This window comes from Lipotes vexillifer, unplaced genomic scaffold (genome assembly GCF_000442215.2).
Source record: "Lipotes vexillifer unplaced genomic scaffold, Lipotes_vexillifer_v1.1 scaffold74, whole genome shotgun sequence".
Classification (NCBI taxonomy): domain Eukaryota; kingdom Metazoa; phylum Chordata; class Mammalia; order Artiodactyla; family Lipotidae; genus Lipotes; species Lipotes vexillifer.
Genome location: NW_006776983.1, coordinates 1,531,281 through 1,545,951, shown reverse-complemented (window position 1 = coordinate 1,545,951; position 14,671 = coordinate 1,531,281). Strand labels below are relative to the sequence as shown.

The window sequence follows — 14,671 nt, the reverse complement described above, 5'->3', positions numbered from 1 at the left end:
AAAGAGAAATGAAGAGATAGACAGTTCTTAAAAAAGAAAAAGTGGGCTTCCCTGGTGGCGCAGTGGTTGAGAGTCTGCCTGCCGATACAGGGGACACGGGTTTGTGCCCCGGCCTGGGAAGATCCCACATGCTGTGGAGCGGCTGGGCCCGTGAGCCATGGCCACTGAGCCGGCGTGTCCAGAGCCTGTGCTCCGCAACGGGAGAGGCCACAACACTGAGAGGCCCAAGTACCGAAAAAAAGAAAAAAAAAAAAAAAAGAGAAAGGAAGCCAAAAAGGGAAAAGCAACCAGCTCGGCAGATTGATTAACTGAAATAAGTGAAATCATGCAAAAGTAGCCAGAAGAAATATACAGGAAAATAATTTCTTTTTTAATCCAAAATGATCAATTTCAACAAAGCACAGCGAATCAACCTTAGTAAAAATGGTAGACAAGAGGCTTTTAAAGACTTAAGAGCTGATAATAGCACTATGTTACAGACTGCTACAGGATGGACATGAATTAACAAGCATATCAAGAAATAAAGAAGGCATAACAGGATTATAGTTATGAGTGATTCCAGCTTCCACAGGATTAATTGGGGAAATCTTTGAAACATGATAATGTGCAGACAGAAATGATGGATATGGTAAGCCATTGTTTCCTGACTGTGTGCGTGGAGACCCAATCAGGAAGAAGTTATTTCTATAACTGAGAAAGAAGAATTAAGACAATTACCACAATACATAATACAGAATTTCTAAGGTGTTCCAGACACTGATGATTTTTTGGCCCTGTGATTTGATTTTTTAAATATAAGAAAATGGCACACATACAAAAATCCATCTTCTAGCATCCACTGGGGAAAAACACACCAAATAAATTCTTCCAGCATAATAAAACATATTCTCTGGTAGAATTCATAAAAATTATTTAATGCCAGTGCACACTCTCTCAAATAAATATATACTCTTTAGTGCCAACAGTTCATCAGTGAGGAATCAGTTAATCAAGAAAGGTTGCAGAACAGTATGGAGGTTCCTTAAAAAACTACAAATAGAACTACCATATGACCTAGCAATCCCACTACTGGGCATATACCCTGAGAAAACCATAATTCAAAAACAGTCATGTACCAAAATGTTCATTGCAGCTCTATTTACAATAGCCAGGACATGGAAGCAACCTAAGTGTCCATCATTGGATGAATGGATAAAGAAGATGGGGCACATATATACAATGGAGTATTACTCAGCCATAAAAAGAAACGAAATTGAGATATTTGTAGTGAGGTGGATGGACCTAGAGTCTGTCATACAGAGTGAAGTGAGTCAGAAAGAGAAAAACAAATACCGTACGCTAAGACATATATATGGAATCTAAGAAAAAAAGAAAAGGTAATGAAGAACCTAGGGGTAAGACGGGAATAAAGACACAGACCTACTAGAGAATGGACTTGAGGATATGGGGAGGGGGAAGGGTAAGCTGGGATGAAGTGAGAGAGTGGCATGGACATATGTACACTACCAAAAGTAAAATAGATAGCTAGTGGGAAGCAGCCGCAAAGCACAGGGAGATCAGCTCGGTGCTTTGTGACCACCTAGAGGGGTGGGATAGGGAGGGTGGGAGGGAGGGAGATGGAAGAGGGTGGAGATATGGGAACATGTGTATATGTATAACTGATTCACTTTGTTATAAAGCAGAAACTAACACACCATTGTAAAGCAATAAACATGTTAAAAAGAAACCAATAAAGATGTTAAAAAGAAACCAAATAAAATTATGCTGGAAGACATATACTGAGCCCACAGAAACTGCTGAAGAAAGTACATACTACTGTCTTGATAACAGGCTTTCATTTCTCAATGATCCGGAATGAAAGACTAACATCTAAAAATGATCATATATTTGTTTACTTGGCATTTGCTACACTGGACCTTTAGCATCAGAAAAGAGTTTCATCCACACACCTGAAATGTAATGGCATGCAGAGCTGGATGGTCAGTAATGGTTAATAGCCAAACATGAAGACATGAAAGAGAACCTGAGAGGAAAAGCAATTTAATCACACTGAACTAGCTGCTGCTCATAAATATTCTAAGCTGGTCAAGAGGTCAACAATGGGAACTGAACCCATAAATTTGAGTTAGAACATGAAGCTTCCACCAAAGGCAGAGCAGAGAATCAAGGCCATCTGCCTGGGACAGGAAGAACCAGAGTCCAACCCATAGGAGTCAGAGGCAGGGATCCAGATGTAAGATTAGAGACTGCAGGGAATACGGTTAAAACTAATGTGGGTCTAGAATTAACTGGGGGATCCGGCACAGGTGCCTTGAGACGGCCACACAAGTGGCTGTCTGCCGCTGTTATCTGGCACATGGGTGATTCTTAATCTGCCTTACCCTGTGGTTGCCACGGCAAAGATCCAAAATGCAGGGCAGAAAGACACAAAGCCTGCCTCCAGTGCTTCAGAGAATGGAGAGGGCCTGCCTTTCATCTGTGTTTGGCGACATCAGAGAAGTATTATAAGAGGAACTAAAAATGGCTGTCGAGACCTTTTCAGGGCCAATATCTAGGTCTGTGTGTTGGTAATAGGAGTGAGACTTGAAAGTGGTACCAGTTATAATGAGCTTTTCATTCACTATAACTAGAGGCGAGGCTTCCAGGCTCATTCAGCCAAGTTGCTACTGGAACTTTGATGCTGGGAAGAAGGAGAGAAGAGCATAAGGTCCCTCAAATGTGCAAATCTGTAGCAGAAAAAAAGCCTGCAGAATCTAAGCAAGAAACATTTATTTATATTCGTGCCCTAAAAACAAACACAGTTTTTTAAAAATGAGAGCTTGAGGTTCCCATACATCTGAATTCTGTTTCGTTTGTAGGACCTGGGACTATCTTTAATAGTAGGGGAATGCCTCTTTAATAGAGAGGAAAGTTTAAGGGACCTAACTTTCCAGAAACATTTCCCATTATTTGCTACTTTAGAAAGTATTTCCTAGTTACTTCCCTAAGATACACACACACACACACACACACACACACACACACACGATCACATTAAAACAGGTTTTTCTTCCAAACTAAAATTCTCTGAGGAAGATTAAAAAACATATGTCATTTTGCCCAGCAAGCTCCTCTCCTAAACTTAGAGCTTCAGATGGTAAACACTTAAGAATTCTAAAATTAGAACCATAACAGACCTAAAATACTTCTTTGAGGATATCATGACCTAGAATGTGAGTGGTGATAATGAGCAGTTTCTGAAAGGTATCAGATGTGGCTCAGGAACCAGCTGAGTTATCTAGCTGACTCCAGGGCAATGCCCACTATAACAAGAGTTGGAACTGGGGTCTTTAAAGAAATGAAAATCAGTTAAACTATGATAAATCCATAAAACTGTGACTAACTTGCGCATGATTGGTTCAGTAGTTTTCACAGCCGTCTTCACTGGCTCTTACATTTAACAACTTCAGATTTAAACTTTCGTTTCTCTGGGTTATTTTGTGTTTGCTGAATACTGACAAATTCATTCGTTTCTTTAACAGCTGACAGATAGATCTTAAGCACTAAAGTGCACTGTAAAGGGAATTGCAACTTGGAGCACAAATGGAATAAAATTAGTGCTGGATCCCACATGCCGCGGAGCGGCTGGGCCCGTGAGCCATGGCCGCTGGGCCTGCGCGTCCGGAGCCTGTGCTCCGCAACGGGAGAGGCCACAACAGTGGGAGGCCCGTGTACAGCAAAAAAAAAAAAAAAATTAGTGCTGGCGAACGATGTCAGATTGCTGACGATGGGGACTGAATCTGAAATGGCAGAGAAGCAGAGGAGTGACCATCCTTTATGATATGTTTATGTGCTCCCTTTCTTCTGCAGGGGCATATACTCTTCTTTTATGGTTCCCACACAAACTGGTAGAAGCAGAAAGAAACACATATTATTAACCCCACTCTATGAAGAATATTTAGTTTGAGTCATGTACCTGGAGTTAAAGATCCCTGGTGGGGGCCAGAATTTTCAGACTGGCTAATGGTAAAGGACCAGAGAGATCACTGGCCCCACTACAATGCTGATTCTGTTGAATAACTTACTCTTGGCACTCCCAAGACACTCACGGAAATATTATACAGCTTTAAACCCCAGCCCACTTGGGAAGAGGCACACCTTCACTCAGAAAAAAGAAATGCTCCCACACAATTCCCCCAGAGGTCACCTGTTTCTAAAAAGAACCTCTACTGTAAAACGGTATTTTCCCATAAAATGTGATCCCGCAAAAATACCCCGATAGAGGAATCTAAAACTTTGGAGGAAAAACAATCTAGGCCAAGGGGCTGCCTCATGATATTATCATTTGCATAATTCATTGCTACTTTTAAAGCCATTTCACGTGACTTTTCTTAACCAACCCACACAGCCCCATCAGGTCATCTACTTTCTCTAAGGTTCTGAGGGTTAACTAAAAATGCCACACAGGCACCTCTGCAGACAGCCTGGCTCTAGCCAACTGAGAGGGGCTCTGGCAGGAGTCCTAACTTCTAGACCCATATGCTTCCCTCTTCTCCCACCTTCTCTGTTCATGAGTCCTTTTACTTGCCGCTTAATCAATTCTACGTCATGTAGTCCCCTCTCAAGTACACATGTTCAACTAGGCATCTGTCCATTCTCCCCCTGGGCGTGGAAATTTCTCAAGCCCCCTTATTGAACCCATGCTGAGGGCCAGTCAATAACTTTGTAGTCCCCTTCCTAACAGTGCAGGGCCAGAGGCAGGAGTAAAAGAGAGTCCCGCCCACCATAGGCCTGAACATTTAAAGGCTATAAATCAATCTAACACGCTGCTAAATGTTCTACCCTTCTACCTTTACATACATATAGATTCATGACATTTTTAAATGTGCAAAGCAATGGTTCACACCAAATATGGACAACATCTATTCAAAATTAACATCATTCTCTGCCACAAACCATGATTCTCTTTGGGGCCTGGCATGGGGTTAGAAGAGGAGCGAGAGGATTCTTCCTCTCTTGTTGGCTCACCCCCACCTAATCCCTCAAACCTTCCCCTCCATTCGCTCAAGACACCACAGGGGAAACACCCACTTGCTCTCCCTCCTCGGGGTCTTGCCCTGTCTGTCCCCACTGTCCAGCTGCCTCCTGAAGCTCTTCGGTGTTTTGTCTCTAAGGTTTCTCCACCACTGAAAGAGTCCCCACCAGACAACCTCTGCCCCACCTTTCAAGGCCCTCAAAGGAACCTGCAGCTGAAGGGCAGGTTCCATTCAGAACTCTCAGACCCCTCCAAGTTCCATGCTAGAATGCAGGTGTGCCTGTCCCCCATTCCTTCCACCCCGGCTCTGTCCCACACTGTGCGGACCCTGCGCACATGGACGCAGACACCTCGTTCTGCGAGTCCAAGTTCTGTCCTGCACCCTCTGCTCACTACGCCGCAAGCTCGGCTGGCCGCCTCCCTGGCCTGCAGAGCCCAGTTTCAGCAGGGAATCCGGCTATGTTGGTCTAGGGAGAATGCCCCACCTTGACGTCTGACCAAGTTCCTCACCCCTGACACTCGACGGCTCAGTCCCCTGGCTGCCTTTAGCAAGAATCTGTGGCCTTCCCTGGTGGTGCAGTGGTTAAGAATGCAGGGGACGCGGGTTCAAGCCCAGGTCCGGGAAGATCCCACATGCTGCAGAACAGCTGAGCTCGTGCACCACAACTACTGAGCCTGCGCTCTAGAGCCCGCGAGCCACAACTACTGAGCCCACGTGCCACAACTACTGAAGCCCACGCACCTAGAGCCCGTGCTTCACAACAAGAGAAGCCACCGCAATGAGAAGCCTGTGCACCGCAACGAAGAGTAACCCCCACTCGCCGCAACTAGAGAAAGCCTGCACACAGCAATGAAGACCCAACGCAGCCAAAAATAAATAAATATATATATATGTAATTTTAAAAAAAGAATCCTGTTAAGCCAGCTTAGCAAGAATCATCCTGCCCTTGATATCCTCTTAGTAATCTTCCCTCTGCTGACCCCCTCACTGCTTGCTTGTCCCCAGCTGTCTTTGCTGGACTTGGAGTTGAGCTCAGTTCTATACGAAGTCTCTCTCCTCTATTACAGAAACTTGAATAAAATCTATCTTGCTGTTTTTAACAAGTGTCTGGCGCAAAATTTTTCTTTACACGCCACACGTTTGCAGTCACCCCCTTGGCCATCCTTCAAGCCCAGGGGTGCATACTGACAGCCCAGTTTGCCCTTGGGAGGATAAACCAGAGAAGCAGCCAGAGCAGGATCTGGAAGTGGGCTCCACCTTGACATTCGGGGCAGGGAATTCTGGGATCCTGGTGCATGGAGTGTGATGCCTAAGTGCAGAGGCATGGGCTCCGTGACCACAGGTGAGCAAGTGACTTGGTCTGTGGGCTCTTTGCCCTGTATGCAGGGTCACGGCTGAAGGAAGGCCAGAGCAGACTCCTCTTGAACCACTGTACAGGTGCCATTATGCAAATTTAAGTTGCCAATCATCCTCCCCAAGCATGGTTACTGGGAGGTTGAAATTCATGCTCTGAACTAAACAGGGGCCTGATGTACCTTTTCTGATTCCTTAAACCAAGGGCACAAATTCATATTTAAAATCTCTGAATAATACACCCAATACAGTTGGGCAGGAAGAGGGGTGACCGGGGGTGATTACTTCCTTTAGCACATTCCCTCAAAATGACCCCTTTTCAATGATTTATTCTAAAACAGGCCAACATAACTACTGTTCTTCCATCCCCACTGAGGTTTTATGGAAGGGAGTCACCTTTAATTGAATCTAGGAAAAATAAATTATAAGATGTACCATTATTTTTAGTGTCATTAAGAAAAATATTTCTGGGGGACTTCCCTGGTGGCGCAGTGGTTAAGAATCCACCTGCCAATGCAGGGGACACGGTTCGATCCCTGGTCCAGGAAGATCCCACATGCTGCGGAGCAACTAAGCCCGTGCACCACAACTTCTGAGCCTGTGCTCTAGAGCCCGCGAGCCACAACTACTGAGCCCATGTGCCACAACTACTGAAGTCCGCGTGCCTAGAGCCTGTGCTCCCCAGCAAGACAAGCCACCACAATGAGAAGCTCGCACAGCACAACAAAGAGCAGCCCCCCGCTGGCCACAACTAGAGAAAGCCCGCACACAGCAACAAAGATCCAACGCGGCCAAAAACAAATAAATAAAATTAATTTATTTTTAAAAAAAGAAAAGAAAAAAGACTGCTGGCAATACAGCACTGTTTAAAAGAGTGCTCCACTATCATCTCTGAGATTTTTCTCCCAAACCACTGACACCCATTCCCAAGTTTTGATGCTGATGCTTTCTTGGCGTGACCAGAAGATGTCAAAGAAAGGTTTCCGACACCAACTTGACTCATATTTTCCTCAAATGGCCCTTCACTGGTTTGTGGATGGAAACATCCAAGGGCTGCAGCGGTCCCATCGTGCCAGGCGGAAGGACAGCCCAGTTCGTGCCCACACAGGCAATCGCAACTACATTACTGCCGATGCTCAGGGGAAGGCTAGAAATGCAAAATACATGCTGACTTCAGAGATATTAAATGTGAAAAAGAACAATGCTTTTTAGAATTAAGGAAATTTTGTTTACCTAAATGAATACAGGCTATCCACACTGTTGTGAACCTGGCACCGTCCATGAAACTACCATGGAGATATGTCCATGTCAGGGCAGAGACGGCTGCCCTAGTCTTTTTAACAGTCATGTAGTATTATTCCATTGAGAATACACAATCATTTCAATATTTATTCTCCCAATTTTCCCACTTTGTAGGACAAAAACCTAAACTCTGAACTAGTAACTAGAACTTCAGAGCAGGCCATCCATGCATCTGCCTTAGACACTTGGCTGGAGGGACATTTTACAGAAGTCAATCCCATATACAGCAAACCATCTCCAGGCTAATGACATCCTCTGAAACCAAGGATCAAGACAACAACTGAGGGACTTCCCAGGGGGCACAGTGGTTAAGACTCCACACTCCCAATGCACATGGTCCGGGTTCAATCACTGGTCAGGGAACTAGATCCCACACATGCCACAACTAAAAAGCCCACCAACAAATACTAAGGAGCACATGTGCCACAACTAAGGAGCTGGCAAGCCACAACTAAGGAGCACGCCTGCTGCAACTAATACCTGGTGCAACCAAATAAATAAATAAATAACAACTGAGTGCTTTTTCCAAAGCAAGTCTACCCACCAGGTAGATACAGAACTGCCAAATCTGAAATGTGCTACCATCAACTCTAATTTTATTAAAACTTACATAAAGTTTTCCGTGAAACTCACTGGTTTCTGCTAATTCATGAGCTTCAACTTCCTTAAATGTCTACAAAATGTATTTTCTCTCAAATACTAGTTCTCATTTCATTATTATTTTTAATTGCATATAAAAAAAAAAAAAGAACTGCCAAATCATTCCATCCCACTTAGCCTTTGAGCCACTTTTTGACCCTAGTTGGAAGCTATGACCTAGAAAAATAAACTTTCCTTATAGTCTCTCTCTACCCAAGAGAGAACAGTGCAAAATAAAGCACTGTCCTCCAGGGTATTCCCTGGTGGTCCAAGTGGTTAGGACTTGGTGCTTTCACTGCCAGGGCCCGGGTTCGATCTCTGGTTGGGGAACTAAGATCCTGCAAGCCATGTGACGAGGAAGGAAGGAAGGAAGGGAGGAAGGAAGGAAGGAAGGAGGAAGGGAGGGAGGGAGGGAGGGAGAGAGGGAGGGAGGGAGAGAGGGAAGGAGGGAGGAAGAAAGAAAGGGAGAAAGGGAGAAAGAAGGGAAGGAAGGAAGGAAGGAAGGAAAGAAGGAAGGAAGGAAGGAAAGAAGGAAGGAAGGAAGGAACGAAGGAAGGAAGGAAGGAAGGAAGGAAGAAAGAAAGAAAGAAAGAAAGAAAGAAAGAAAGAAAGAAAGAAAGAAAGAAAGAAAGAAAGAAAGGAAGGAAGAAAGAAACTGTCCTCCAAAGTTAATCATGTCTAGGATACTCTCAGCTTGATTTTCTAATATACACAGAAAATCTAATCTTGACCAAGGATTTTAGGTCCACATTAAGAATCCTTAGTAACATAATGAATAAATTATATTTTATAGGCCCAAGTTTAATATCATAAACAAATAAAATGCACCCCTCCTATGGCAGTCCAAAAGAGACAGTAAACGCATAAAGCAAAGAACATAAATACTTTCCTATAATTGTTATTTTGCTTAAATTTTTCATCCAATTCCTCGTATAATAAATGCTCGATACAAGAAATTTTATTGCACTAAAAAAACATAAAAAGGGCTTCCCTGGTGGCGCAGTGGTTGAGAGTCCGCCTGGCGATGCAGGGGACGCGGGTTCGTGCCCCGGTCCGGGAAGATCCCACGTGCCGCGGAGCGGCTGGGCCCGTGAGCCATGGCCGCTGAGCCTGCGCGTCCGGAGCCTGTGCTCCGCAGCGGGAGAGGCCACAACAGTGAGCGGCCCGCGTACCGCAAAAAACAAAAACAACAACAACAACAAAACATAAAAGAACCACCAGAGGGTAGAGGGGAATGGGAGGAGAAGAAAGATCATCCATATTCCCAAAGGAAAGCAGTGTTTCACATCGGGGTGTGCGAGTGTCTGAGTGTTCATGAGTGTGCCAGTGTGTCAGTATGTGAGCGGGTGTAAGATTCAAATAAGAACGTATTTACTACAACTCTTCAGTAGAGTCACAGCTAATATGGATTGAAAAAAATTCACAGTGATAACAGTTCATGCTGTAATTGTTCATACTCAAAGAAAGATAAAAGTTGTCCCAAAACACACCCTATCCTATAGAGACCGTGGGCCCCAAAAACAGAAATGAAAATCCCCTCATACACTCTCATCCTGACGCGGGAAGCCTAACAGGTGAGATGTCTTGCTTCGTGGCTCAGTGTATCCCCACCTGCCCTCCAAAGCTGCAGTGCCAACAAGTGAGCAGGTGTTTGGGAGCAAAAGTACAAGACATGGAGTGAGAAAATGAGGCTGCTCGGAGAGGGAGATCATCACACAAAGTCTGGGGGTTGATGGACGTGCTCAGGTAGCTGAGGTCACAGAGGCTTCAGCAGCCACAGCCGCCAGATGACCATGTGCAGAAATGGCAGAGGAGAAGGATGCTTCTGTGGCATGGTGAACTGCTGAACAAACAGGGCAGCCTACGCCAGATTCCTGGCTGATTTAAGAAATAAATGCCTCGATTGGTAAGCCACTTTTTTTTTTAATAAATTTATTTATTTTTGGCTTTGTTGGGTGTTCGTTGAAGTGCATGGGCTTCTCATTGCTGTGGCTTCTCTTGTTGCAGAGCACAGGCTCTACGCGCGGGCTCAGTAGTTGTGGCTCACGGGCTCTAGAGCGCAGGCTCAGTAGTTGTGGCACACAGGCTTAGCTGCTCCGCGGCATGTGGGATCTTGTGTGGCAAAACTACTGAGAGACCACGAGCCATAACTACTGAAACCCGCGTGCCTAGAGCCTGTGCTCTGCAACAAGAGAAGCCACTGCAATGAGAAGCCCACGCACCGCAACGAACAGCAGCCCCCGCTCGCTGCAACTAGAGAAAGCCCATGCGCAGCAGTGAAGACCCAACACAGCCAAAAATAAAAACAAGTAAAATAAATAAATTTATTTTTTAAAAAAGATATAAGGATATATTAAGTTAGGGAGAAAGAGGTGAAATGAATTGATGAGGAAATCACTACATCAACTTAGGACCTTTCTCCTGCCTCATTTACTCTGACAAATATAGCAATTTTATTTTAATTACTTATGATAGTACTTAATGGTAGACTAGTGATACTACCACCCCATAAAAAAATAATGAAGTCTTAGCAACACTTTGACATCCAGTTATTAATTCTTTGCAAAAAAAAATTTGACAGAGTCAATGATTTGAGAAAGAATTAGTGAGTTATAAAAATTTTAAAATGGGATAGTAAGGAAAAGCTAAAGAACTAGACTCTTAACTGATCTTTGGTATAGAAGATCTTCTAGGCGGAGGTCATTTCTGGACTATTCTATGCTGACCACAGTCTCATTAGTGTTTATTCTATGGAAACATCTTAGCAGTCAGTCATGGAAAATCATTAAAATTCATTCTAATCCTGAGCTCATGCGAAGTCCATGAAATTATAACTGGCAAGTTAAATCAATAAGCCAAGTGTCTTGTCTTTTCTGAGATTTATAGGAATCAAATGTATAAGTAAGCAATAAATAAGATTTTATTAAAAGCAGAGCAAATTCCCAATTTGCTGTTTGAGCTTGCAAAATTTAATTATCCATTTTCATTTTTTTTAACATCTTTATTGGAGTATAATTGCTTCACAATGGTGTGTTAGTTTCTGCTGTATAACAAAGTGAATCAGCTATACATATACATACCATTTTCATTTTGTTTCAAATTTTTCACATGTTAAAAGAATTCAAACTTTGAGGGGAAATTGGTACAGCCTTGTCGAGACCCACCTGGCAGTATGTACCAAAGTTTAACTTAATTTATCCATTAACACAGCAACTCTATTCTCAAATATCTAGAGAAATAAGAGTATATATGGGCAAAGACATAGAAGTATGTTTATGGTAATGTAACAGAAAAACTGCAACCTCAATAACCATTGACAGGGGAATGGTTAACTAAACTTAGGTACCTCTATACCAATAAATCAACATAACTTTAAAAATAATGAAGTAAATTGATATAGTCTAACATGACAAAAATCTTTAAAACATATGTTTAAATGGAAAAACCTATATATATTTACAGTATGATTCAGTTTAAGAAAAAAACAGACAAAACTACAGGCTTCGGGCTTCCCTGGTGGCGCAGTGGTTGAGAGTCTGCCTGCCGATGCAGGGGACACGGGTTCGTGCCCCGGTCAGGGAGGATCCCACATGCCGCGGAGCGGCTGGGCCCGTGAGCCATGGCCGCTGAGCCTGCGCATCCAGAGCCTGTGCTCCGCTACGGGAGAGGCCACAACAGTGAGAGGCCCGCGTACCGTATAAAAAACAAAACAAAACAAAACAAAACCACAGGCTGAATTCAATTATACATAAAAATTCTGAAGGATCACCAACAATCTAACTGGGATGGGGATTATGGAAGTAAGGTTGAACTCTCCTTCTTTGCTTGGTAGATTTCTTTGTTGTTTAAATTACGTTAGTGTTATATTTATGCCTTAATTGTGTAAATTTTAAACATCCAAAAATTAGAGGAAAAAATGAGACACCTCTCTGAAGAGAAGCATTAAAAAAGTCTCACAAACTTTGTATAACACGTAGAGGCTCACAGATACAGCCCAAAACTGCCATATCACCCCAGTGCTACTTAGGAAAGATTGCCCTTGGAGTCTTGCATGCTTATAAGAGTATCATATTTCAGAATTTATGTGGAAAATTATGTGGCACAGTTAACTGCCAGGAATTTCATCCGCCCCCAAAAGGAGAGCAGGCAGATTACAGCTTCCTTGAACATCAGCAGGTGAATGTGTTCGGCTAACATCCAGTGAATGAATTATTTCAGATATAAACGAGAGATTAGCACACATCCTCAGAGAAGCCACGTTAGGGCAACGCCTTGTAATTCAGTTGAAAAAGTGGTTGGAGTTTTAAGATTAAACATATCAAAATAATCAAGCTGGAGCCCATCAAACCAAGCACCTTGAAATAATAATCATTATTTTAATTTGTTAATCTTGGTGCTTTCAATATGTACTTCACAATTTTTTTGATCACAATTAAAAGTATTAAATGTTGGCAATGTCAGAGCTCTTAAAATAGTATTCTGGAAAGCAGAAAAGTAATGAAGCATAGTATGTCCTTAATAAAATAGGGAACCAAACTATAAAAAATATTTTTTAAAAAAATCAGTTGAAATCAGGTAAGTGATACAAACCCAGTCCTCCAGCTGCATGGCTTATAGCTGCATGGCTTCCAGAGGGATTCTCCCAGAGTTGGGTCCCTTGTAGCTGAGCCTTAAGGTGAAGAAACATAAAATGTCCATTTTTCTTGCCTTTCCTCTATTGTTTAGATGCTCATTCCCCTGGTGCCCTAATGTTCTCTATGGTATCTAGTAGAGGGGGCTAGGGCGACCAACTCATCCCAACTTGCCTGGGACTTCTCCAGTTTTATCAGTGAGAATCCTGTATCCGAGGAACCACGTGAGTCCTGGGCAACTCCAGACAGTTAGTCACCCCTAGGCCACACTCCCACGAAAGAAAAAATCATCCAGGCAGAAGGGGCATGAGTTTTATTGCCTGTCAGTGTGGGATACAAATCAGAGTTTCATCTCTTTTTGACTGGAAAATAGAGTAATCTCAAATATATGCTGCGAGACAGAAGCCAGACAAAAGAGAGTCCACAGTGTGCAATTCAATTTATAAAAGTCTCTAAACGGGCAAAACTAACCTATAGTGATAGAAATCAGATCTCAAAGGGATAGCAGAGAGAAGGGAGTAGGGGCAGACTGGCTTACAGAGGGGCACAGGGGAAATGTCTTAACTGATAAATTGTCACCAACTGCTGACTTAGAATGTGTGCATTTGTTATATGTAAACTTCACCTTTCAAGAGTTGACTTCTAAAAGAAGAGTGAGATCTTCCATCACCCAAAAGATTCAGGACAGACTGGGGCAACATCTTTCAGGGATGCTGTTGGAGGGATTCCTGAGGCTTGGGGAATGTCAAAGATCTATGGTCACTCTCAGCTCTATGGGAGCATCACATTACCCTGGTCCCTATATAAAATAAATTCAAAATTCACTCAGAGCTTGTGCAGTCCTTGATTACAGGAAATTGTACAGATTCCTTCTCTGGAAATATCGAAAGAAAAGCATAGCTACTGTTCTCCCATTCTACGTTGTTTTGTTGTTGTTATAACTATAAGCTCATTGAAAGACTAGAAGACCAGAGGTACAATAGAAAGGGAGGTGGGGTAGATTTCAGTGCCTCTAATAATGCACTAGAGCAGCCCAACACAAACAGCTTTCAGTACAGAGATAATCCCAGCTGTGGGAACCTAATCTAATAAAAACGTGTGAAGTGGCTTTTGTTCAGGAGGTGGTCTCCATTCTGACCTTGAGGCCCTATTTACTTACTTCGAGGGAACATCTGAGAGTTGGCTAGATACTAGGGGATGGAGGAAAAGACTTCCAGGATGAAAGGATGGGGTACCTGAGAGGGGAACAGAGGATTCAAACTGATGCCCTTCAGTGAATCGTTAAGTGACCCTACCCTTCAAGGGAAACAGACCTTGAGTATTTGATTTTTTAGAATGTTAACCTTACCCTGATCCAAGCAAACCATCACTTTTCAGTTCTCTGCCTCTTCCTTGATTCTAATACTGCCCAGAGAACTAGTAGGCACTGAAAATAATTGGCATCTGAGGCTGGAACAGATGGAATCTGCTTTGTTGCTAGGCAGTCCGGCGATAGCTGTGATCCTGCAGCACCCACAGGAGGGGAGGTTCTGCATGCTGGTGGTGATTGTGGGAGAAGAAAGCAGTCCAGCCTTTAAAAGGCCTGTGGGGAAGCTTCCATGGACTTGCACTGGAAATTTCTCAAGTGAAAAGCCAGAAGTCTCCCACTTGTTACATATCTGGTGAGGGCTAAGACTCATGAGCCTTGGGCGTGTGCATGCGTGTAAATTTCCATGTGCCAAACGTCTGCGG

General features: G+C 43.3%; 1 protein-coding gene across 1 annotated transcript in view; it reads right to left on the bottom strand.

Annotated features, from left to right (window-relative positions):
• Window positions 1-14,671, bottom strand: part of POFUT3 (protein O-fucosyltransferase 3) — a 63,377-nt gene that overhangs the window by 1,213 nt on the left and 47,493 nt on the right. The window lies entirely within an intron of this gene.